The sequence below is a fragment of the Littorina saxatilis genome, linkage group LG8, assembly GCF_037325665.1.
Source record: "Littorina saxatilis isolate snail1 linkage group LG8, US_GU_Lsax_2.0, whole genome shotgun sequence".
In the NCBI taxonomy this organism is placed as follows: domain Eukaryota; kingdom Metazoa; phylum Mollusca; class Gastropoda; order Littorinimorpha; family Littorinidae; genus Littorina; species Littorina saxatilis.
The window spans coordinates 33,787,176-33,806,478 of NC_090252.1; the positions used below are offsets into that span (position 1 = coordinate 33,787,176).

Genomic DNA, 19,303 nt, shown 5'->3' on the forward strand with positions numbered 1-19,303 from the left:
GCAAAAGAAGACAAAAAAACACATTGGAGAAGAATTTACCTAAGGCCTAAAAAAAAAATAGGTGTGGTTACGGTAACCCGACCTACCCTATTTTTAGGGGCCGACCCTATAACTTTTTATTACATTTGTAAAAAAAAACCCACAAAAACCAAGAAAACGAGTGCAAAAAACGCAATGAAAGCGAAAGCGCCCGAGTCGCACACTTATTTCCCTGTCAAGTAGGTTTAATTTGTACACATTAGAAAAAAAAGTTAAAAAAAAAAAAGTGATTGCCTACCTTCCTACCCTATTTTTTGGCTATGTTACCGTAACCACACCTATTTTTTTTTTTTTTGCCTAAGCATTTAGCAATAAGTGAGTTAAAATTTGAGTTGACCAAAGTTATTCCTGAAAAACCTTTATTTCCCAACAAAATGCCCTCAAGCAGTACTTGGGACAGCATGTTACACTGCTCCATTAAAAGCAGAACTACTGAACATTATCACAATTTTTTTTCAGAAGTATACGATTAAAAGAATAGTATGTATTGTTTTGATGTAATTTTTTTACATGTAGTCAAGTTATAACTAAATGTTTTAACGTTGACTGGGAATCGAGATGAGGGTGTGGTGTATGTGTGTGTGTGTATGGAGCAATTCAGAGAAACTACTGGACCGATCTTCATGAAATTTTACATGAGAGTTCCTGAGTATGACATTTAATTTTTTAATTTTTTGATTTTTTATCAATGTCTTTGATAACGTTATATCTGGCTTTTTGTGAAAGTTGAGGCGGCACTGTCACGCTCTCATTTTTCAACCAAATTGGTTGACATTTTGGTTAAGTACCACCCCCCGCGGGTTAGGGGGAAGAATTTACCCGATGCTCCCCAGCATGTCGTAAGAGGCGACTAACGGATTCTGTTTCTCCTTTTACCCTTGTTAAGTGTTTCTTGTATAGAATATATCGGATGAGACGAAAAACCGAGGTCCCTTCGTGTACACTACATTGGGGTGTGCACGTTAAAGATCCCACGATTGACAAAAGGGTCTTTCCTGGCAAAATTGTATAGGCATAGATAAAAATGCCCACCAAAATACCCGTGTGACTTGGAATAATAGGCTGTGAAAAGTAGGATATGCGCCGAAATGGCTGCGATCTGCTGGCCGATGTGAATGCCTGATGTATTGTGTAAAAAAATTCCATCTCACACGGCATAAATAAATCCCTGCGTCTTGAATATGTGCGCGAACTGTCCCCACGGAATACGCGCGATATAAGCCTCATATTGATTGTAATATATATTGTACTACGTTGCAAGCCCCTGGAGCAAATTTTTGATTAGTGCTTTTGTGAACAAGAAACAATTGACAAGTGGCTCTATCCCATCTCCCCCCTTTCCCCGTCGCGATATAACCTTCGTGGTTGAAAACGACGTTAAACACCAAATAAAGAAAGAAAGATGATTAAGTACCGTAATCTGAGACGAAGCCCGGACTTTGGTATTGCATTTCAGCTTGGAGGCTTAATTAATGAGTTTGCTCATTAAAGTTGTCATTAAAATCGATTTTTAGCAAACAGATTTAATCGTTTTCTTCATCAAATTTTTAATCTAAAAATATATACATATGTCATGTTTACTCTTAAAATGTGATCACAATTAACCAAAATAGATTAATTAGTACTACGATTATAATTGAAGAAATCGATCCAAAAATTATTTTAACTTATTCTTGATCATTTCCTGAGTCCAAAAACATATAGATATATAATATGTTGCATTTAAAACAAGCTCGGAAAGTTACAAAAAGAATACAGAAAAGCGCTATTTCCTGCTTACCGCAATACGCTATTGCGCTATACTGGCTAGTCAATTTCACTTCATGTTGCACGGGAAAAGTGAGCGATTTCCTGGCAGCCGGGATTGACGAAGCTGTTATGTCATGGTGAAAAAATGCAGTGCGTTCAGTTTTATTCTGTGGGTTCGACAGATTGACATGTTGTAATTTCGCCTTACGCGACTTAATTCATTTTGTTTGTACTTTTCAGGCAAGAGAGAAAGGTATGCAGAAAGGTATGCTTCTTTTGTTTTATTGTTTTCTGTGTGGGAATACTTTTCCAGGGTGTGTTTGCGTGTGTGTGTTTCTTTGTTTGTGTGAGTATGTGCAGGGGCGGAGCAGTTAAGCAAGAGGGGGGGGGGGGGGGGTTACAACCTGGGGTCCAGGGGTAGACCCCTTGTGGGGTACAGGGGCCTTGGGGGGTCTGGGGGGTAAAGCCCCCCTGAAGCTGAAAAGTTTTAGCTATTTTATGAACAATTTATGGCTTATTCTTGATTTTAAACATGATCAACTGGTGTCAGCAGCCACTCATTATTTCTTTTAAAGATAGTATTAAATCTTCTTTTTTTTTACAGCCGGGGGGGGGGGAGGGGGGAGGGTGAGGGGGGGTCTGGAACCCCTGTAACCCCCCCCCCCCCCTAATCTGCCCCTGATGTGCATGTGTGAATGTGTGTTAGATTAATGTTGATGAGCAATTCAAAATTAAAGAAATGTCATTTTGTTCGTTTTTTCCAGATGGAAAAAGAATTTAAAGATTTGCAAGAATGGAACAGCGAGGTATGTTACATGCTGTGAGTCTGTGCAAGATGGTGCTGTGAAGTTTGACATTTTTGCAAACCTGATCTACGTGAAAGAAGTATTATGGCTTTATACATACATATACAGACTTTTGAAAACCCCAATTATAAAAAGACAACTTGCGTAAAGCGAAATCAATACATTCAGTCAATTTGTGGAAAGAAACCGAACGTACTGCATTTTCTTCACCAAGACTAGTCAACCATAGGTTTGGCGAAACCCTGTGACTGAGAAAACAAAATCCAAATGAACCTTGGAGATATAATTTGGTCACCTAGTTTGCAAAAAGCGGATGTTCTTGATTTTGGAGCTTGTTTTCAATTCAACACAACATGTATACATGAACATGTAGTATGATGTACGACGTCTGATCCAAACAAAATGATGAAATGTGAATTTCGCTGAGTCATATTTGGCCCAGATTATAGCAGCCTACTCTCCTTTTAAATCTTTGCAACATTGCAAGCTCCCGAACTAATAAGATGTTGCCTGAAGATAGCCTTTTTCGTGGGATTGTTTTGACCTTCACAGCTTTTGGAGGTCCTGGATGATTTGAAACTTCTTATCATACAGGATGTTTTTCAATAAGAGAATTATAACCAGAAATCACAGGGGTGAGGTCAGGACTGAAGGATGTTTCAGGCAAAATTGGAACCTTGAATATCCTAGGTGCCCTCCGTAAAGAGCGAGCAATTTTCAAAGAATTTATTTTTGCGTGGTTTATCTTACCCCTGAGCCATCGCGAACCCGTGTGATCCAGTTTCCTTTTTGACTCACATGCGAAGCAAAAGTGAGTCTATGTACTCACCCGAGTCGTCCGTCCGTCCGTCCGTCCGGACGTCCGGACGTCCGTCCGTCCGTCCGTCCGTCCGGAAAACTTTAACGTTGGATATTTCTTGGACACTATTCAGTCTATCAGTACCAAATTTGGCAAGATGGTGTATGATGACAAGGCCCCAAAAAGCATACATAGCATCTTGACCTTGCTTCAAGGTCAAGGTCGCAGGGGCCATAAATGTTGCCTAAAAAACAGCTATTTTTCACATTTTTCCCATTTTCTCTGAAGTTTTTGAGATTCAATACCTCACCTATATATGATATATAGGGCAAAGTAAGCCCCATCTTTTGATACCAGTTTGGTTTACCTTGCTTCAAGGTCAAGGTCACAGGAGCTCTTCAAAGTTGGATTGTATACATATTTTGAAGTGACCTTGACCCTGAACTATGGAAGATAACTGTTTCAAACTTAAAAATTATGTGGGGCACATGTTATGCTTTCATCATGAGACACATTTGGTCACATATGATCAAGGTCAAGGTCACTTTGACCCTTATGAAATGTGACCAAAATAAGGTAGTGAACCACTAAAAGTGACCATATCTCATGGTAGAAAGAGCCAATAAGCACCATTGTACTTCCTATGTCTTGAATTAACAGCTTTGTGTTGCATGACCTTGGATGACCTTGACCTTGGGTCACATGTATTTTGGTAGGAAAAATGTGTAAAGCATGTGAGTCGTATGGGCTTTGCCCTTCTTGTTTCACAATGTAGTCGTCAGTTTGTGATTTCAATGCGACTCGCTGTAAGCTTATCTGCAATAGCACGTTATTGTGTACCTCTGAATCTAAACGCAACAAACGGCTGCGATTCACACGAACTAGAGCGGTGGCAGTTAGCCGGTTCAAAGGAACGGGCGCGCGCTAGGCGCAGCCGCCGCCGTCTGCTGCGTGAAAGACGGTTTGCGTGACACGTTTCCGGGCTTTTTTTTTCAAACTTTCAAAACTTGGAATTGTACTGATCTTGTCTTGATGAAAAAAGAATTCTTTTATGATTTAAGAATGTTTGTGTAACAAGCTGTGATTAAATTACATATTCTTACTCCGAGTCACATATTTAGCATTGACGCAGTCGATAGCTAAGGTGTCTGAAACGCTATCCCGCCTATAGTCTAAGGGAAGCAACCCAAGCTAAAAAAGTAGCAAGCTTGCTACCCTGGGTTGCCTCCCGTAGCGTATCACGCCACAGATCTCGTACCTGGTACGAGACACCCTCATTCGACTCCTTTCAGCCAGAGAGATAAGGTCGTTTTTTGCGCTATGCTCCGAGGCCGTTTCGTTTTGTCAGCCTGACACCCTCCGGCCTCGGCCTCCCGTCTTCTCCTAGCTGTTTCCAGTTGGTGAGATTGTTCCTTATTTTATTTTGACTTTGTATTGATTCTGCTGGAAATTGCTTACGTCCTCTGGACTCAGAAGTTTCTTCAGCGGTTTCTAGTTGCGTTGGTCGCCATTTTGGTGGCCATTTTTTGCTAGCACGTGGTGTTTCTACTGAGTTGGTTTTCGTCCGTGCTCGGACAGTGAGCTTACTCGGTAGGAAGTTAGTTTTAGATGCCTTGTAGGTATCTTTTTCTTGCTAGTAAATAATTTTTCTGCTGAATTTCTTGTCCGCTCTGGACTTCGATTTTACAGTAGTTGTTTTGTTGGCCTCCAGTTGGAGCCATTTTTCGCTAGCACGCTGTGTTTCTACTGAGTAGTTTTTCGTCCGTGCCCGGTTGCTTTACTATCTTGGTAGGCTGTTAGTTTTAGCTGCTTTAGCGGCTACTGCGCTAGTGCTAAGTTTATTTTCTTCTAGGATTCTTCATCCGTTCTGGACTTAGAATTCTACAGTAGTTGTATTCGGCGGCCGCCTTTTGGTAGTCGTCCTTTATCCTAGCATGTTGTGCTATCGAGATGTTTACGTCCTTTCTAGGAATGTAAACTACCTTGGTAGGCTGTTATTTAGCTTCTTACGAAGCTATTATTATTTTGCTAGTTGATTATTCTGCTGATTTTTAGGTCCGTTCCGGACTCAGTTAAATTTTCAGTAGTCTTTGTTTACCTCTTGTCAGCTTACGTTTTCGGCAGCTGCACTTCCGGTTAGACTGGTATGCCTGTTTGGGTCCGTGCTCGGACTTTGAACATTTTGCCAGTAGCATGTTTTTGTAGCTACGTTTGTGGCTTGTTTGCTAGTGCTAGTTCCGGTTCTGCTGAAGCCTACGTCCTCGAGACTTGTTACTTTTCAGTAGATTTCTTTCTCACGTCGCCGGCCGGGCGTTTAGTGAGAAAAGACGGGGGGGGGGGGGGGGGGGGGGGGGGCTTCCTCGTCTTATGCCAATAGCCCCATGGTACATGTTTCTGATCCTAAGACTAATTCGGTCTTTTCTGTGCCTTTTTCGGCGCCGGAAGAGACTCCGTCTGTCTCTCAGACGTCAGTTTCGGCCGCTTGTGCGGCCGTTTCTCCCCCTTTGTTGACACCAGAGCCTAGCGCTCTGGTGGCTAGTCTTATTGCTTCTTTGCTTACAGAGATCCGTACTTCTGGGGGCGGGCGTCCCTTGCTTGGTGGCTTCGAGGGTGACGACGGCAGCTTCGGATTCCGGACGTTTTTTACCCGGGTCCTTGTCGCTCACTGCGTTTCCGGAGCGTCGGCCCAGTCTACTGGCGCTCGTGTTGTCTCTGGATTCCACTCGCTGGGACAAGCTTCCCTTCGTGGCCGGCCTCAGTGGCTTTCGCTTGCGGGAGTGCACCTGAGCGTGTCCCTTCGGGGACGCGGCCAGTACAAGGTATGTGCTCGCAGCAGCCGTCTTCGGCAGCTGCACTTCCGGTTCCCGGAAGTAGTGGTTCACTGGTTGCGGACAGACCATGGTCCCCTCCGGTTCGAGCTGCGCTTTACGTCAGCAGTCGTCCGCGACAGCTGCTTCCAGTTTCGGCCGGAAGTAAGAGGTTCACCGGCTAGTGCACAGGCTGCTGTCACGTCCGGTTCGAGCTTCGACTTACGTCAGCAGTCGTCCGCGACAGCTGCTTCCGGCTCCGGCCGGAAGTAAGAGGTTCACTGGCTAGTGCACAGGCTACTGTCACGTCCGGTTCGAGCTTCGACTTACGTCAGCAGTCGTCCGCGACAGCTGCTTCCGGCTCTGGCCGGAAGTAAGAGGTTCACTGGCTAGTGCACAGGCTACTGTCACGTCCGGTTCGAGCTTCGACTTACGTGAGCAGTCGTCCGCGACAGCTGCTTCCGGCTCCGGCCGGAAGTAAGAGGTTCACTGGCTAGTGCACAGGCTACTGTCACGTCCGGTTCGAGCTTCGACTTACGTCAGCAGTCGTCCGCGACAGCTGCTTCCGGCTCCGACCGGAAGTAAGAGGTTCACCGGCTAGTGCACAGACTACTGTCACGTCCGGTTCGAGCCTTGCCCTACGGCAGCAGTCGCCCGCGACAGCTGTTCTTCCGGTTCCGGCCGGAAGTGTAGGTTCACTGGTTAGTGCACAGGCTACTGTCACGTCCGGTTCGAGCCTTGCCTTACGTCGGCAGTCGTACGCGACAGCTGCACTTCCGGTTCACGGAAGTAGTGCCTCGTTGGAAAGCGGACAAATAATGATCCCATCCGGCTTGAGCTGCGCTATACGTAAGCAGTCGTCCGCGACAGCTTCTCTTCCGGCTCCAGCTGGAAATGTTAGTTCATCGGTGTGTGGGCAGCCCATGGCCCTTTCCGGTTTGAGCTTTGCCCTTTGCACGGCAGCCATTCCTGGCAGCTTCGCTTCCGGCCTTGGCAGGAAGGTAGGTCAAGCGGGTAGTGCACAGGTTACTGTCACTTCCGGTTCTGGCCTACGGCCTACCTTTGGGTTCCGAGCTTCAGCTCGTAGGTGGCTCAGCGCCAGCTTTGGCATAGCGCTGCTGTTGCTGCCGCACTTCCGGCTCCTCCCGGATTTTCCAGTTCAGTTCCCGTTGCTTCCGTTTGGTCGCCGGTGAATTTCGAACAAGGCTTGCCCTATGGGCATACAGGCTTCTTGCCTCTGTTGGGACAGCAGCATCCACACACTCCGGTGGTGGCCGCTAGCTCCTCTCTCCCACTTTCCTTGGTTTTTGATTCCTCTCATCCTCCTCTCAGTTAGGGAATGAGCACAATCGATTGCCAACAGGAAGGACTTCAGGTTGGCAAAGAGGAAGCAGCTACTTCTGGTTTGAAGAATCACCCTTAGTAGCTTTTCGCCTTTGTTGCCTTTTCGCCAAGCCCCCCTCTTCGACAGGGGGTTGCCTCCGGCGTCGGTTTCGTTGCTGGTTCCTCAGGGTTCAGCTTCGGAGCTGGCATCGGAATACCTTGCCGCTCCTGCGCAGGCTTCCTCCTTCGTGCCCTTAGCGGATCAGAGGAAGTTGCCTTGGCCAAGGTCGTCTCGAAGCCTCCTGTTGGCCTTTCCCCGTCCGCGTGCACCGTTTCCGGTCACGCCGGAACTTCTTTCGCTTCTTACGAAGCCGTTGAGGAAGGATTCGGTTCTGCCGTTCTATGGGCAGAATCTCCTATTCTCTGAGGAAGGGGGGCTGACAACTTTTGGAACTCAGTTCCATTTCCGAGACTCTCCTGCGGGCGCTTTCTCGCGCTCTGGCAGATTCCTTGGCGCCCTTTACCCTTAGTAAAGAGCAGGACGCGGAGGAAGTGTCTCACTCCTCTCCACACTTACAAGGGTGAACGAGGCACAGATGAGGCTGTCCTCTCTGCACTATTTCCATGCGGTCTCGTGCAGAAGGGACTTGTTTCTTGCCCACTCCCGGTTTTCTGAGGAGTCGACAAGGAACATTCTCAGATCGTCATCCTTGGTGGACGGTCTCTCTCCGGCAGCCTGGCCTCTCATGCCAGAAGCAGGGGATTGAGACCAACAGAGAACAGCGGTTCCCTTCTTTTGAGCTTCAATCCGAAAGCAGCAAAAGCAGGCCGCTCCTAAGCAGGCTATACCTAAGCGGACTCAGCCTAAGCGGCCTAAGTCCTCAGCTCAGGTGAGATTGTTTCTTTCACAGCCGTCATAGGTACGCTGGGTTTTTGAAACAACAGCTGGCCTTAGGGCTTCGGGGTTTTAGCCTCGGCTGGAGCAACAGCCATTTCATCCGTTGGCGGTGGTGGTTGTTGCTTTCCTTGTGCTTGTGGCTTCGGGCTTCGACATTCTTTCTTTTTCCCAGCGTATGGGTGCTGAGAGGTCGATTTCCGTTTAAAGGGGGGTTTCTGCCTTTGGGCTTCCCCGTTTTCTCTTTGCCACGAGCTTCTGGACTTGGTCCAGGTTTGTCTTTCGCCGAGTCTGACTTTGTCTTTCTCTAGCGATCAGACGCGTTCTGGTGTTTCGTCCAAACTTAAGGTTCACTTGAGTTGGCCTCGGAAGTAACATTCAGATTTTCCTGAGGGTGCATTGTCTGGGCAATGCATGTTTGAGAAGTCATTCTTGGCTTGTCACTTTTTCTCAGGTTTTTTGGCTACTCCTCCCCTTTTTGGGCAGAGGTCTAGCTAATGTTCCAGTTTTCTCGGTGCTGGCCTCTAGGCCAGCATCTTTTTCGGCGGCCGAAACTTTTGGTTTCTTATTGTGCCTGTGTACTTTGGGTACTTTGGTGCAAGGGCCGGCCTACGGGCAGCAAGGCTCTCGGCCTTAGCCTGTGTTATAGTCTCCTGCCTGTCGTGTTGCGACTTTGGCAATTTGGTTCTTGTGACTGCGGATTTCGTCTCTTCCTCTGCTCCATCATGCTTGCAGGATGTGAGTTGGGACGATTTCTGCTGGGTTGGGCTTCCGGCCTGGTCACCCCTTTTTCACTTGCAACTATGACTATTACTTTTTTCTCCTGAGAACTCTGGTCTCGGGAGTCTGACGGCTGGTTCGCTTCACGGTTTTCCGTCTTTCTTACCAGCCTCGTTCTTTCTGTTTCGGGTTTTTTGATTCATTTTCAATTACCTACAAGCAGTCTGCTCTGCGAACACGCTGGCTTTTGTCATTTTGTTTCCGGTCTCCGGTCACATTAGGATTTGGCCACTGCGGGTCCGCATTTCCGGTGCTTACGCACTACCTTAGGTCGCTTCGTCCTCTTTTTTACCCCTCTCTCTGCTTTCGCAGGGATGGGCAGGGGACGACTGGTGACCGTCTTCCTTGAGTTTTGCTCATTGAGTTGGACTCTGGTACTTGGTACTCAGGCGTCTCTCTCTTTCCAGTTTGGAGTTTTGTCACTCTTCTGGAGCTGACTGTTCTTTCAAGGGCCTTTTGGGCCTCACTCCATCCCAAAGTTTTCTTACTTTGGCATGTTTGCCTTATGGTCTCCGTGAGGGTCGGTCCTTTTCAGGGCTTAGCCGGCAACCTTACGCACGGATCTTTTCCAGGCCATTAGCATTTCCTTCCAATTTAAGGGGGGGGGGGGGGGGGGGCAGCTTGTCCTTCCCTCTACTTGGTCGGGTTTATCCAAGACTGGGGTCCTTTTCCGGACTGTTTTACGGTTCAGAAGATTGGAAGAAGTGCTGGGCACAGCTTACTGGCTCTCTGATGTTGTCTTTCGCATTTCTTGCCTGAGAGACATCTCGGCTGTCAATCAGGGTGGTTCTCGGTCCGTTTCTGTCCTTTGGCAGTGGGCCAGTTCCTGGCAAGGGTTTAGAGTGAGTCAGTGGTTTCTTTCTCACGGGATCCTTTCCTGACTTTTGGCAGTGGGCCAGTTTCTTGGCAAGGGATTTTCTTTCCCTCCGCCTTGTCATAGCTTTATGCTATCTTTCCCTCGGCTCGGCCCGAGCTCTTTTCCAGGGCCTGGGCCTCCTCCTTGGCCTTTTTGGCCTACGAGGTTTGGATGATGTCCTGCGCACAGCTTCTGGCGCTAGGATTTTGTCTTATCAGGTTCTGCAGACATTGCTGCCCTCTGTCAGGATGGGTCTCGGCCCATTCCTTCCTTGGCGGCAGCTGGTTTTTGTCTCTCCAGAACTTTAGAGTGAGTTTGAACTTTTTGATCTTACCCACCACCTTGTTGGAGTTATCTGCTAAATATGTGACTCGGAGTAAGAATATGTAATTTAATCGAAAATTTTTAATTAAATTTTCATTTGATTAATATACTTACCCGAGTCACATAGGTAATTCCCTCCCACCTTCCCCGCTTTTAGTTTCTTTGTATTCTAGAAGTCGAATGAGGGTGTCTCGTACCAGGTACGAGATCTGTGGCGTGATACGCTACGGGAGGCAACCCAGGGTAGCAAGCTTGCTACTTTTTTAGCTTGGGTTGCTTCCCTTAGACTATAGGCGGGATAGCGTTTCAGACACCTTAGCTATCGACTGCGTCAATGCTAAATATGTGACTCGGGTAAGTATATTAATCATTTTCGAATTTATTATGTAGATTTTAAAAGTTAGTTCTAGCGAACTAGAGCGGTGGCAGTTAGCCGGTTCAGAGGAACGGGCGCAAGGCACAACCGCCGTCTGCTACGAGAAAGACGGTTTCCGTGACACGTTTCCGGGCTTTTCTTTTCACGTCGGGGTCACCATTGTGAATGAATGCATATGCGCTACTGTGATATCATTGAGGAACAAACAACAACTCCAATTATAAGTTCCCTTCACTGTATTGGGTCAAATGAATGATACATTTATGATACATACACACACACATACACACACAATCACGAAAAGAAAGATATCAGGGTTATGGATTCAAAACCGAGTACTCACAGGTTTGAAGACATGGAAAAGTCTGTTTGACAATCCCGTGCACAAACTAACACAATCAGGGGTGAGACTTTTCTGCGAATCCGCGGATTTCTGCGGACACAACTTACGAATTCCGCTGGAGTAATCTATTTTTCCGCATCCCATTTCATCACAGTATCTATAACTTGTTGACTGAATGATATGGAGAGAAGTGAAGATGGAACAGAACACTGGAGGCTTGAGAGTTAAATTATGCTGACTGAAAACTCCTGATAACTAATAGTCATTTTGTGCTTCAATTCATTGAATCATACTATTGCCAGTATTGGATTATGGATACATGGTTCATTACGTAATTATGGTCCCGCAGTGGGGCACTGCGGTTATGAAATTAAAAGCCCCTCCTGTTTTTGGAACCGCAGGAGCTTTCTAGTTTGCTGTTAGGTAGATTTTTGGTTCCTCTTTCCTGTCATGCTCTCTTTTTCTTCATGAATTCTTTTCTTTTTTCTGCCTTCTTGCTCATTCACCTGTATTTTTTCCAAAAATCTCTTCTCTTGCCGGGGGAAGGAGAATTTCTTTTTTTTACCTTTTCCAGACAAGTTGAATTTTAGTCTCAAAATGCACCAGATTGTACAGATTTTAATATACTATTTAAAAAAAAAAAGGGATTTCCTCTTTTTTCATCACAAGAGAGTCCCAACCCTGACAATAATCTTACCCGGAGTCTATCAAAAATCGCTACCCGTGAGGTATACAGAAAAACACACACAGTCCGTGAAATCACTGGCACACGATATCCACAGTACAGATACCAAAGCACGGCTAGTGTGTAAGTGGGAAAAAACACAGTCACAGTTCACACTTAGGATTTAGACCAGACTGCGACAATCGTCTGATCCAGTTGCTAAATACTAATTAAATTACATATTATTACCCAACTCACATATAGCAATTAACTCTAGTTCAGTGCTGGTAACGCTGTACACGTTCCCCTTGGTAACAAGGGAGACCACCCTAAAAAAGAGTGATCCATCCCATAATATCAGACCGATGTCCGGTCCAACATCCGTATGCGTGCGCATACGCCGCCATTTGTATCATTCTCTCTCAGCGGTTCAACTGGGTAGGACGCTCCTGATGTACGCTCCTGCTGTCTTCAGCTTTTCGCCAGAGTCTTTTGCTTTGGCTTCTCCCCTTGGTCGCCGCCTTTACTTTACACCTGTACCTATGCTGTGTGGTGAGATCTTTCCGTTTTTGTTGTAACTTTAGCGACGTTTTCGTCGCTCGTGTGTACTTGTGAAATTTTTCTGAAATTGTTTTCTGTGAAATTTTTCGGGAGTTGTTTGCTATGGCGGAGGCTTCGCTTGTTGATAGCGCTAAACGGAAGCCTAGTTCGAGGCAGGTAGCTGACGTTACGCCTCCGAAAAGAAGCTCAAGGAGAGATAAGGGCGCAGGGAAGTCCGCGTCTGTGTCATCTGAGTCAACTTCTGTTAAGTCTCCCGTGTTAGCAGACGTACGAACAATCTTCCGGTCAGACTTGTTTACTTTCTGACAAGAGTAGTCGTTCTGGTGTAGCTTCTTCTGCTTCTGTTTCGCCTGGCTGCCCTGGGTTAGCGCCAGCCGACGTTGCTTCTTTATTGTTGACGCTGAGCTCTCAAGTTTTCGTCATTAGCGTCTGGATTATCTTCCACTCGGGAGGAATTGTGTGCGCTTCCGTCGGGTGTTTCTGATGTTTTTTCCTTAGCCAAGATCCGGCGGTCGCCTGCAGTTCCGGCTTCGACTTCCGCTAAGCCTTCGGCGACTGTGACTCGGGCGGATGTCCATGCTTCGCAGGATGGGGGTACCGACTTGGTGTCTCTCCCGAATGTGACACCAGTACAAGGTATGTCTACACCGCTTGCCGGTGTGCGAGCTCAGGGGGCTCTCTCGTGCGTTGGATGCCGTGAGAGTTCTTATGAGCAGCGAAAGGACGAACGCCTCCGTACGTCTCTTTATGAGAATATCGGGGACCGTTTTAGTCCTCTTCCGCCCAGGGGGCAGGAAGTGGTCGGTTCTGCCGACGATAAACTGTCTGATGTTCTGCCTCCTGGCTCTGAGCTTGATCTCGAGTCGGAGGTTAGGGCGGATGACGGGGATGCCTCAGTGGTAGAGGATTCCCAGCCTTGAGAGACGGACCGCGGGTGTCCGTCTGTAGGTCAACATCCTGCGTCTGGTTTCCAGCAGGGCGGTGTGACTGAATAGGCCGCGGTGGCCTACCTGACTCGATGGCGAGCAGGAAGGCTAACGACACCCAGCTTTCTTGCCGTTTTAGTTGTCCAGCGCAGTGACGTGGGCTAACGGAAATGGCATTTAAGTTATTGGTGACTCTGGGGCTGACCATGGGTGTCATTCTAGGGTCACCTACCTGACTACGATGGCGAGCAGGAAGGTTAACGAGGGTGCGTCCATGGGATGGACGACACCCAGCTTAACTTGCCGTTCAAGTTGTCCAGCGCAGTGACGTGGTCGGCGGAAAACGGCATTTAAGTTTTGACCGGAAGGGGTGGTTGAGAGCAGGGCGTAACTGACTCCACCTCTTTCCGGTTCCGACTTCTGGAAGTTCGGAGGAACAGGATGTTCTCTTCAGCTTTCGGGGATCGTTGTCCATTGCCCTGGAGTTGGCATATGGCCACGTGTAGCCGGGTTCTCCGGTGAAAGTGGTGTATGTTCGCGCGAGGAATGTAGCACGCATTTTCGTGGCTGGGCAACGTAAGCTTCCGCCCTGGGGGCAGGAAGTTGTTGGGCTGGGTGTTTCTTGGATTGGCCATGCGAGTCTCTCTGGGGGTCACCTTCCTAACTTTGTTACCGAGTAGGAAGGTGATGTTTGGAGAGGTGTCCACGGTGGTGGATGTCACCCAGCTTAACTTGCCGTTCAAGGTGTCCAGCGCAGTGATGTGCGCAGTGATAAACGGCATTTAGGACTTGACAGGAAGGAGTGGCTGAGGAATATTTTTGCCTCGTCCACCCCTGCCTTTGTTCGACGACTTCCGGAGTTCGGAGGAACAGTAAGTTCACTTCCGCGGCCGGGAATCGTCGTTCATTGCCCTGAAGATGGCATATGTCTTGTAGTTTTGACTTCCGCTTCCTCCCGGGGGGCAGGAAGCGAGCAGTAAGGCTGGTTCCTTGTTGGATAATTTGAGTCTAACAGGAAGGCAGCTTCCGGATTGCACGGTTGTGCTTGACGGCTGTTCAGATGTAGGTGCTTCCGCATTAACGATTAGCACTGTATTCAGGTTCCATTTCAAGTTAGCAAGGGCAGCGGCGCTCGCAGCTGTAATGGGTCGAGGTTCTATGGAATCTTCCGGTGTGTTTCTATACAACCGGTTGGTTCTCATGTTTACTAATCCACGGCCGGTTTCGCTTCCGCTTTTGCGGCTGCATCTTCCGGTTACAGGATGGGACAGCCTTCTACTGTTAACACTGCGTTGGTAGTCGGCACTTTTCAGCTTTTGGCTTCCGGTTCCGTTCTGCGGTTCCTTTGCTGTTATACAGGCTGTATCCACTTCCCCTTCCAGTCTTCCAGCTGGCATGGGACAGGTGGATGGAGAGCTGGTCATGGAGTTCTGGCGTCTGAAATCTTTTTGTTTTTTTCGAAAATTTTCCGATGTTGGCAAGTTTTGCCTTATCGGGATGGGTGACTGGGTCTCATCATTTCGATGATCATTATAATGCTTTTGAACAGGAGGGAGGCTCTTACTTCACTTGTGTCGCTGTTCGCGGCAGTTCGTAGTTGTTTTGAGCTTTCCGAGGAGAATCTTTGAGTGTCAAGCCCTTAGATCCTCCGTCGGGATCCTTTGTGCTTGTGGAAGTTTTCACAAGCGAGTCTTCTTTGTCACCACTTGGCTCTTCCTTGGTGGACAACGCTTGACTTTATACCTGCGGCGAGGGTGCTTTGGCTTGTGTTGCACGCTCAAGTAGCGTGGCACTCACGGAGCGCTTTCTGTAGGCTTCGGTTAACTCCAAGCCTAAGAACTTAGGTTCTCTTTTTGCGTTCTACGGAACCGCCCTCGGGTTTGGCAAACATCCATCGGGTTTTTGATAGCAAGGAGAAACTGTCTGTAAGATCAAGATCTCCTAGCTCGGGTAGATTGTCTCATCTTTTCTTTTTGATGGGCTCTTTTGTACTTGTTTTTATTTTCTCTCGCCTGGGCGGTTACGTTCTGAATGGCTATCTTTGTGGTCCTACAGGACGCAGATACAAAGGATGTTGCTTTGCCGTCTTTTACCTAGGAGTAAGCCTCTGCCTTTAAAGTTTTGTTCTTTTGGCGTGACTTTAATCTCTTTCTCGTTTGAAAGTTATCTCTTTGAATCCGCTGCTATGCACGCGGGGTTTTTCCTTCTAAGAGAAGCTCATGGTAAAAGGGAAAGCGTTAGGCAGGCCTTGGCGGTTTTTTTTTGTTTTGTTTCCAAACGATAAGCTTCAGGCTGGCTGTTGTCTATTTTAGCTTTGGCTCGATACCCTCGCTTTCACAGGGCTCTTTCATAGATCTGTTCGGCGACCTTTTGGTCTCACAGACGGGTCTTTGCAATCTTGGTTCCCAGACCTCTTAAGGCTGGCAAGAAGGCATCTTTGCTTTCTCACATTCGAATTACACGGATGTCTACTGTAGGGGTATCCTTGAGATTCTCAGGGGCTTCCGCCTCGACTCTGGATTTGGTTCAGAGTCTCTATAGGGTTTTTGTGTTTTGTTCACTTGCCACTTTGACTGGAGTGGTTCAAAGTGTTTTTTTTTTTGTTTTTTTTTTTCTTACGGAAAGAACTCCTCTTCTTTCTGTTTATTGCAGGTGGCTATCCACCTTTCTTTTTGGGTTTCCGTTTTGTCTTCCATGTCTTATTTAAGACTTTATGAGATTTCGGTCACGTTGTTACGGCTTGGTGCAGCTTGGCTTTACCCTTTTTTCAAGGCTAGCCTGGCGATTTATCACGGAAAACGGCCAAGCTTACTCTAGTAGCTTCTGTGAGAAGTGGGAGTAAGCGTGCTTTCTGGCTATTTTGAATAAAGACAGCTCTTTTAAGAAAGACTGATCTATGACTTGTGGGTTTTCTTTGAAATTTTCTGGCATTTGAGCGGAAAATAGGGAAAACCAGCTTCGAATTGCATTCTCAATTCATGAAGCGAGAGTTTGGCTCCTTTAGAGTCACGTTTAGCCAATTAAACTTTTCGAGGTTCGAAGATTTTTCTGACTCGCACGGATCTCGTTAGATTAGTGAATCAAAGGTCACTTTCCTTATCTTTCATCTCGGTCGTGATTGAACCTCGGCATTTAAGCGGTAATGGGGGCAACCAGCTTCCAATTGCACTTTCTTTTCTTGAAGCATGAGTTTGGTTCCTTTAGAGTCACGTTTAGCCAGTTTAACATTTCGAGTTTCGAGGATTTTTCTGTCTTTCACGGATCTTGTTAGATCATTGAATCAAAGGGCATTTGCCTTATCTTTCATCTCCGTCGTGGTTTAACCTTGAACGGTTGAAAACGACGTTAAACACTGAGTTATGGAGGGAAGAAGGTCTATCTACTCTGGTAGAGGTATGACGTTTTGTAGTCAACCTTAGGCAGGTTTCACGGTAATCAGACTCTTTGATGTGTGTAAACTTTGCCTTCAAATTACTTGCTTACTGTGTTGATTTTCATCATTTTTTCTGCTTGGCATGAGTAAGTATGGTATTTGCAATACAAAAAAATAAATAAAAGCTAAAATGTTTGTGTTTGAGCAATTATTTGAGCGCGTTTTTCGAAGCGAACGTGTGAATCCTGACAGACACCATTTCCTTCTGTCACATGACCCCATCTCAAAGTGTGATTCAACAGACACAAAAATAACACACAAAACTTATGATAATGGGGTTATTAATTCAATTAATACACAAGGTTAGTCTCTGACTAGAGAAAATAGGGAAACAATATCAAATGGGAGCATAAAACCGTTTCTGGAAAAATTTTCAATCACCACCGAAAGTGTCTGTCAGTAAAAAAAACACGTGCTTTGTTTGCAAAGCAAAGCCTAATTTTACACATCGCGTGCTTTTGTCTGTTATTCTTGCTTGTGAACATCATTTTATTGATGTTCTTCACTGGAAAGCAGGTGTATCATCAACAGTATCACAAAATCGCAAAGAATGAACATTTTTGTTGTGATCCGACCGGTGTCTGTAGACTGAATCACACGTTCGGCAAACTTCGTTTTTAACGGAAATAACCGAGCCTTTAATCGGAAACGACGTTTCAACCGCTTCATATCGTCTGCAGGAAGAAAAAGAGGAATGCGATACCCAGTGAGTAAAACATTTAATCGTTTTTAGTGCCTTTTGATCAAGTTTTGTTGCGTCTGTCAGCAACGTTCGTCAACCCAACGTTCGGCACAGCGACGCACGCATACGGATTTGCAGCGTTTGCATTCGGAAAGTGAGGGATTTGTGAGTTCGTTTGCATAATTTCAATCGCTAGTAGGTTTTCCCTTCGTCTCCCATTCTTGTGTGTACATGTTATTGGCATTTCATTGTGTAAATTGAAAGTTTGTGAGTAACAGTAGTAAAATCTGTCGAACGTTGGCAACGCTGACAGACGGAAATATCGAACGTTGCCTTCAATGACAGACTGGCTTGGCGATCGTACTTTCGATTCGTAGGAACACAATATATAGAGACAACAATGTGCGCTCGTTACCACAACGGTCATGAACCGGTGTAACACAAAATTTTTACTCCACGAAAAATTGACTCGGACGGAGTAAACTTCCAGTAAAAATCTTGTACGAAAAAAGAACTCACAAGGAACTAAATTTTTACTCCCCAAATATTTACTCCCAGTAAACATCTCGTACGAGAAACTTAGGGCCTACTCCTTCGTTTATAATTCGCGCAATATCCCATTTACGTGCAATCCCGTTTTGCCGCCGTCCCATTTTGGCGACATTTAACAAGCCAAGCGTCATTTTACTCCCGCATCCCATTTTGGCGCAATCCCGTTTCGCCGCTATCCCATTTTTTTTTCTTTTTTTTTTCTTTTTACATTTAGTCAAGTTTTGACTAAATGTTTAACATAGAGGGGGAATCGAGACGAGGGTCGTGGTGTATGTGTGTCTGTGTGTGTGTGTGTGTGTGTGTGTGCGTGTGCGTGTGTGTGTGTGTAGAGCGATTGAGAGTAAACTACTGGACCGATCTTTATGAAATTTGACATGAGAGTTACTGGGTATGATATCCCCGGACGTTTTTTTCAGTTTTTCGATAAATGTCTTTCATGACGTCATATCCGGCTTTTTTTTTAAAAGTTGAGGCGGCACTGTCACACCCTCATTTTTCAATCAAATTGATTGCAATTTTGGCCAAGCAATCTTCGACAAAGGCCGGACTTCGGTATTGCATTTCAGCTTGGTGGCGTAAATATTAGTTTATGACTTTGGTCATTAAAAATCTGAAAATTGTAATTAAAATTATTTTTTTATAAAACGATCTAAATGTACGTTCATCTTATTCTTCATCGTTTTCTGATTCCAAAAACATATAAATATGTTATATTCGGATTAAAAACAAGGTCTGAAAATTAAAAATATAAAAATTATTATCAAAATCAATGGACGTCTACCCACAACACGCCACTGGATGCCGCGTGGTGCCAGTCGTGAAAACCAGGTTCTTTGTCCTACAGTGAGACATTCAAGTTGGGGACTTTGTGACCGCTGACTTTGTCAGCATGGATGGAAAGGTGGAGAGATACAGGGCGGTGATCATCCCCAAGTCAACCCATTTCCCCGATGGGCCAGATCGAGAGGAGATCTGTGTGAAGTGTTTGCGCGCAAAAGACAATGGGAGATACTATGTCTTTCCTAATGTTGATAACATTTCATGCTTGCCAATGGCTCAGATAAAAAAAAATCCCACCAACGAACCATGAACAACAGGGGGGATTACTATTTTGACATGTGACCAAGTCTCATTTGAGCGTTCACAGTGTTACCTGAGAATAGCACACCCCCTTGAATTGGGACCAAAGAAAAAGCGTTGTATATATGCATTTTTGAATGCTTTTCTAAAGTCATAAGTTCATTTGTGAAAAAAATAAATTTTTAGGGATTGTTTTGCTGAATGCATGCAGTTAAGAAATTGACCCCGTTTTCAAATTTAGGGGGTAGGGTTGCCCCATAGCCCACGTATGTCTGTGTGACTGTGTCAAATATCAATCTACTTTGCGT

General features: G+C 46.0%; 1 protein-coding gene and 1 long non-coding RNA gene across 4 annotated transcripts in view; one reads left to right on the plus strand and one right to left on the minus strand.

Annotated features, from left to right (window-relative positions):
* LOC138973373 (uncharacterized) overlaps positions 1-19,303 on the minus strand; it is a 458,327-nt gene that overhangs the window by 190,648 nt on the left and 248,376 nt on the right. The gene's annotated exons all lie outside the window — the stretch shown is intronic.
* The window catches only part of LOC138973367 (hemicentin-1-like), a 486,299-nt gene that overhangs the window by 121,843 nt on the left and 345,153 nt on the right, over positions 1-19,303 (plus strand). The window lies entirely within an intron of this gene.